This window comes from Oncorhynchus mykiss, chromosome 22 (genome assembly GCF_057628025.1).
Source record: "Oncorhynchus mykiss isolate SJ-2025 chromosome 22, ASM5762802v1, whole genome shotgun sequence".
Taxonomy (NCBI): domain Eukaryota; kingdom Metazoa; phylum Chordata; class Actinopteri; order Salmoniformes; family Salmonidae; genus Oncorhynchus; species Oncorhynchus mykiss.
The window spans coordinates 4,312,523-4,320,075 of record NC_143043.1 but is presented as its reverse complement, the minus strand read 5'-3'; positions in this window follow the sequence as shown (position 1 = coordinate 4,320,075).

The window sequence follows — 7,553 nt, the reverse complement described above, 5'->3', positions numbered from 1 at the left end:
TGTCCATTCGACTGGACAATCTGCTGGCTGCCCGCGGGCGTTTGGTCACCACCTCATTCTTGATAGCCGGTAGGTAGAACGGTGAATGGTAACACATTTTCGCACTTGTTTGTAATTAGCACAGTCAGGCACAGAACACCACACAGGCATGATGACAAGCATTAGAGAAAAACAAGCGTTTCAGCCAAAAAAATGTGTCTTGGTCAATCGAAGTAAACAACATTATTCACATTTGTGGGCACCACCCCTCTACTTAGAGGGCGGTATCAGTATTCACTATATATGCCAGACGTTGTTGTTCACTGTGAGCAGACGAATACTCAGGGAGTCGAAACTTTAAGATTCTACCAGTGAAATGAACATGTTCAAGTTCTAGTTTGAGGTTAAAACTATTTGTAATTATGTTAATATACTGTAGTAATGACTGTATTCTGTGGCAGAGCCAGGGTGAAATTCTCCTTTAACGTCAGTCAAAAATAGACCCCTGTACTTGCATTTGCTTCTTCCGTGTTATGCGGTGATGTGCACTGTGTCTCCAGTGCGCATTCACAGCCCGGTGAGCTCTGTGCCAGCTCCTCGCATTTTCCGTACTAGAGTGGGCATCCAGCAAGGATGGATTGTGCCGACTCAGCGGTTCTGGTCTCCAGTACGTCTCCTTGGTCCAGGATATCCTGCGCCAGCTCTACGCACGGTATCCCCAGTTCGCCAGCACAACCCAGTGCGGCCTGCGCCAGCTCCCCGCACGTGCCGTATTCAGCCAGGACGTGTTGTGCCAGCTCTACACACTATGCCTCCAGTGCGCCTTAATAGCCCAGTGCGTCCTGTGCCAGCTCTCCACACTCACTGAGCTAAAGTGGGTATCCAGCCAGGACGAGTTGTGGCAGCTCCACGCACAGGCTTCTAGTACGTCTCCTCAGTCCGGTGAGGCCTGTTCCGGCTCCATGTACGAAGCCTCCAGTGATGATCCATGGCCTGAATCCTCCAGTGATGATCCATGGCCCGAAGCCTCCAGCGATGATCCATGGCCCGAAGCCTCCAGTGATGATCCATGGCCCGAAGCCTCCAGTGATGATCCATGGCACGAAGCCTCCAGTGATTATCCATGGCACGAAGGGGGGTACTGTCACGCCCTGACCTTAGAGATCCTTATTATTCTCTATGTTTGGTTAGGTCAGGGTGTGACTAGGGTGGGAAATTCTGTCTTCTGTTTCTTTGTTTTTGGCCAAGTGTGGTTCCCAATATGCTGTCTATCATTGGCTCTGATTGGGGATCATACTTAGGCAGCCCTTTTTCCCACCATTAGGTTGTGGGATCTTGTTTTCTGTTTAGTATCTGAGCCGAACTGTGCGCTTCCGTTTTCGCTTTTGTTATTTTGTTTGAGTGTTTTTTTTAATAAAAGAATCATGAACACTTTCCCTGCTGTGCTTTGGTCTGCTCTTCCTACCACCACCGAGAGCTGTTACAACAATTCATACTGTGTAAGAACCATACACAACAATTCATACTGTGTAAAAACTGCCTTCCTCAGACTTTTCACCTCTTCTTTTGCCCCCTGAGCCCATTCACTTTGGTGGCTGATATTCCCTCTCAAAAGCAGCTCCCAATTTCCCCTCATTGTCCCTAAACAATATGTTAGTCGGTCCCATTCGGTTGATACCTTTACCAACAATTTCGCTCCAGCCATTACCACGAGTCAGTCCTCCCCAGTTTAAGGTGCCTCTAACCTCCTGTGGTAGTACATGGGTCACCAACCCGTCTCATGGAGAGCTACCCTGTTGTAGGTTTTTGCTCCAACCCCAGTTTCAACTAACCTTGTTCTGCTTATCAACCAACAAATTATTAGAATCATGTGTGCTAGATTGGGGTTGGAGTGAACACCTACAGGACTGTAGCTCTCCAGGAACTGGGTTGGAGAGCCCTGATTTAGAGCCACCAAAAAATAAATATGGCTCTTTTCTATGAATCATATTCATATAATATTATATTATATTAATATTAATATATATATAATATAATAGGTCAAAATATTTCATATAATGGACATACACAAAATAGTCCAAATTGGTGAAGTGAAATTAAACAAATTACTTGTTTCAAAAAATTAAAACCTGAAAAGTGATGCGGATTGTACTCACCCCCTTTGCTATGAAGCCATTAAATAAGATCTGGTAGAACCAATGACCTTCAGTAGTGACATAATTAGTTAGATTGCACACAGATGGACTTTATTTAAGTGTCACATGATCTCAGTATAGATATACACCTGTTCTGAAAGGCCCCAGAGTCTGCAACACCACTAAGCAAGGGGCACCACCAAGCAAGCTGCACCATGGAGCACCAAGGAGCTCTCAAAACAGGTCAGGGACAAAGTTGGGGAGAAGTACAGATCAGGGTTGGGTTATAAAAAATATCCGAAACTTTGAACATCCCCTATTAAAAAAATTGAAAGAATATGGCACCACAACAAACCTTCCAAGAGAGTGCCGCCCACCAAAACTCACGGACCAGGCATTAATCAGAGAGGCAACAAAGACACCAAAGATAACCCTGAAGGAGCTGCAAAGCTCCACAGCAGTGGCTCCACAGCAGTGGTCCTATCTGTCCATAGGACCACTTTTAACCATACACTCCACAGAGCTGGGTTTTACGGAAGAGTGGCCAGAAAAAAGCTTGAAGAAAAAATAAGCAAACACGTTTGGTGTTCGCCAAAAGGCATGTGGGAGACTCTCCAAACATATGGAAGAAGGTACTCTGGTCAGATGAGAATGAAATTGGGTAATCAACAAGAACATTATATGGTAAAAGTAACATACCCCAAAACATTGTATGAACAGTGTAGTACAGTTCAGTGTGTCCGAGTGTGTCTCACGTGTAGAGACAGACATGTGCAGAGAACTGTAGCTATAGATTGTTACACCAGATAATGTGATTTACCCCAAAATATCTATGCTGACTTTTTGTCTATTTCTCTCAGTGATCAGGATCAATGAGTGAGAAGACTTGAATTAGACACGATGGCAGAGCACATATTGTTGGATAACTTCATGGAGAAAAACATGTATTTATTGTAATAATGGAGCATTTTCTTTATTCAAACTGACCCCTGTAACTGAACACTGACATTTTATGAGACTCCTATTTCCCCGAATCGAGGACAAAGACGACATCACTACGGTTGGTCTAAATGAAATTTCCATGCCAAAGAAAGATACAGAAAGTTCCGGAAATACTTGTAAAGCTGTGGGAGGAGTGTTGTCATGATCCAACTGCCATTCAGCTCCTCGTGAGTCATCTGCTTGAAATCCAGCCTAATGTCTAATACAGTTCAGGGGATACAGTTATGCTACATAGACACGCGCAGGCAAAGGAATTATGTTTATGTATCTAGAATCCACTGCAGGAAGAAGCTTGGGCACCACATGGTATTTTCTGTAATACAAAAAACAAAAACAATTATACCGTATTGTACAGTTTGAACAACAATTGAACCGTGTCAGCATAACATCAACATAAGGGTAGACTAGTTGAACATGCATACATGTGCACAGATTACCTTTACAACCATACCTAGCATAATTTTAAAAAAGGGAGTCAGAGCATGAAGCACCGCCCAACATAATTTGTAGTCTTTCAGAGACTGGAAAAAATGTGTCTGCTTGAATATTTAGTAATAAAATCTCCCATAGGAACATCGCTGAAAGACGTCCAATGGCTTTTTCGAACAAGGACAAACATATCAACCATATCTACCATATCAACCATATCTACCATATCTACCATATCAACCATATCAACCATATCTACCATATCAACCATATCAACCATATCAACCATATCTACCATATCAACCATATCTACCATATCAACCATATCTACCATATCTACCATATCAACCATATCTACCATATCAACCATATCTACCATATCTACCATATCAACCATATCAACCATATCTACCATATCAACCATATCTACCATATCTACCATATCAACCATATCAACCATATCAACCATATCAACCATATCTACCATATCTACCATATCTACCATATCAACCATATCTACCATATCAACCATATCAACCATATCTACCATATCAACCATATCTACCATATCAACCATATCTACCATATCTACCATATCAACCATATCAACCATATCAACCATATCAACCATATCTACCATATCTACCATATCAACCATATCAACCATATCAACCATATCAACCATATCAACCATATCTACCATATCAACCATATCAACCATATCTACCATATCAACCATATCTACCATATCAACCATATCTACCATATCAACCATATCTACCATATCAACCATATCTACCATATCAACCATATCAACCATATCAACCATAATTATATCAACCATATCAACCATATCAACCATATCAACCATATCAACCATATCTACCATATCAACCATATCAACCATATCTACCATATCAACCATATCTACCATATCAACCATATCAACCATATCTACCATATCAACCATATCAACCATATCAACCATATCTACCATATCAACCATATCAACCATATCTACCATATCAACCATATCTACCATATCAACCATATCTACCATATCAACCATATCAACCATATCTACCATATCAACCATATCAACCATATCAACCATATCTACCATATCAACCATATCAACCATATCTACCATATCAACCATATCTACCATATCAACCATATCTACCATATCAACCATATCTACCATATCAACCATATCTACCATATCAACCATATCAACCATATCAACCATAATTATATCAACCATATCAACCATATCAACCATATCAACCATATCTACCATATCAACCATATCAACCATATCTACCATATCAACCATATCAACCATATCAACCATATCTACCATATCAACCATATCAACCATATCTACCATATCAACCATATCTACCATATCAACCATATCAACCATATCTACCATATCAACCATATCTACCATATCAACCATATCTACCATATCAACCATATCAACCATATCAACCATATCTACCATATCAACCATATCAACCATATCAACCATATCTACCATATCAACCATATCTACCATATCAACCATATCTACCATATCAACCATATCTACCATATCAACCATATCTACCATATCAACCATATCTACCATATCAACCATATCTACCATATCAACCATATCAACCATATCAACCATATCAACCATATCAACCATATCTACCATATCTACCATATCTACCATATCAACCATATCAACCATATCTACCATATCAACCATATCTACCATATCAACCATATCAACCATATCTACCATATCAACCATATCTACCATATCAACCATATCAACCGTATCTACCATATCAACCATATCTACCATATCTACCATATCTACCATATCAACCATATCTACCATATCAACCATATCAACCATATCTACCATATCTACCATATCTACCATATCAACCATATCTACCATATCAACCATATCTACCATATCAACCATATCAACCATATCAACCATATCAACCATATCAACCATATCTACCATATCAACCATATCTACCATATCAACCATATCAACCATATCAACCATATCAACCATATCTACCATATCAACCATATCAACCATATCTACCATATCAACCATATCTACCATATCAACCATATCAACCATATCTACCACATCAACCATATCTACCATATCAACCATATCTACCATATCTACCATATCTACCATATCAACCATATCTACCATATCAACCATATCTACCATATCAACCATATCAACCATATCAACCATATCAACCATATCAACCATATCAACCATATCAACCATATCAACCATATCTACCATATCTACCATATCTACCATATCAACCATATCAACCATATCTACCATATCAACCATATCTACCATATCAACCATATCAACCATATCTACCACATCAACCATATCTACCATATCAACCATATCTACCATATCTACCATATCTACCATATCAACCATATCTACCATATCAACCATATCTACCATATCAACCATATCAACCATATCAACCATATCTACCATATCAACCATATCAACCATATCAACCATATCAACCATATCAACCATATCAACCATATCAACCATATCTACCATATCTACCATATCTACCATATCAACCATATCAACCATATCTACCATATCAACCATATCTACCATATCAACCATATCAACCATATCAACCATATCTACCATATCAACCATATCAACCATATCAACCATATCAACCATATCAACCATATCAACCATATCTACCATATCTACCATATCTACCATATCTACCATATCTACCATATCAACCATATCTACCATATCAACCATATCTACCATATCTACCATATCAACCATATCAACCATATCTACCATATCTACCATATCTACCATATCAACCATATCTACCATATCAACCATATCAACCATATCAACCATATCTACCATATCAACCATATCTACCATATCTACCATATCAACCATATCTACCATATCAACCATATCTACCATATCAACCATATCTACCATATCAACCATATCTACCATATCAACCATATCAACCATATCTACCATATCAACCATATCTACCATATCAACCATATCTACCATATCAACCATATCTACCATATCAACCATATCTACCATATCAACCATATCTACCATATCAACCATATCTACCATATCAACCATATCTACCATATCTACCATATCAACCATATCTACCATATCTACCATATCTACCATATCAACCATATCAACCATATCAACCATATCAACCATATCTACCATATCTACCATATCAACCATATCAACCATATCTACCATATCAACCATATCTACCATATCAACCATATCTACCATATCTACCATATCAACCATATCAACCATATCTACCATATCTACCATATCTACCATATCAACCATATCAACCATATCTACCATATCTACCATATCAACCATATCAACCATATCTACCATATCAACCATATCTACCATATCTACCATATCTACCATATCTACCATATCAACCATATCAACCATATCTACCATATCTACCATATCAACCATATCAACCATATCTACCATATCAACCATATCTACCATATCTACCATATCTACCATATCTACCATATCAACCATATCAACCATATCTACCATATCAACCATATCAACCATATCAACCATATCAACCATATCTACCATATCTACCATATCAACCATATCTACCATATCTACCATATCTACCATATCAACCATATCAACCATATCAAACATATCATATGTCAAAAAACGTATTGTGCCGCCTTTGTGAAATACACTGGGAGTATCATTCAGCGCACAACTTCCTGTCCTGCCTTCCTCCTGGGCAATTATGTGTGAAACACATCTCACTGTCCTAGAAATACTTCATAGATGAATGGAAACAAGCCCAGATTCCCCCAGGTTGAAATTCGCCTTTAAGGTGGCACTAGGGTCAAACACACATTAGT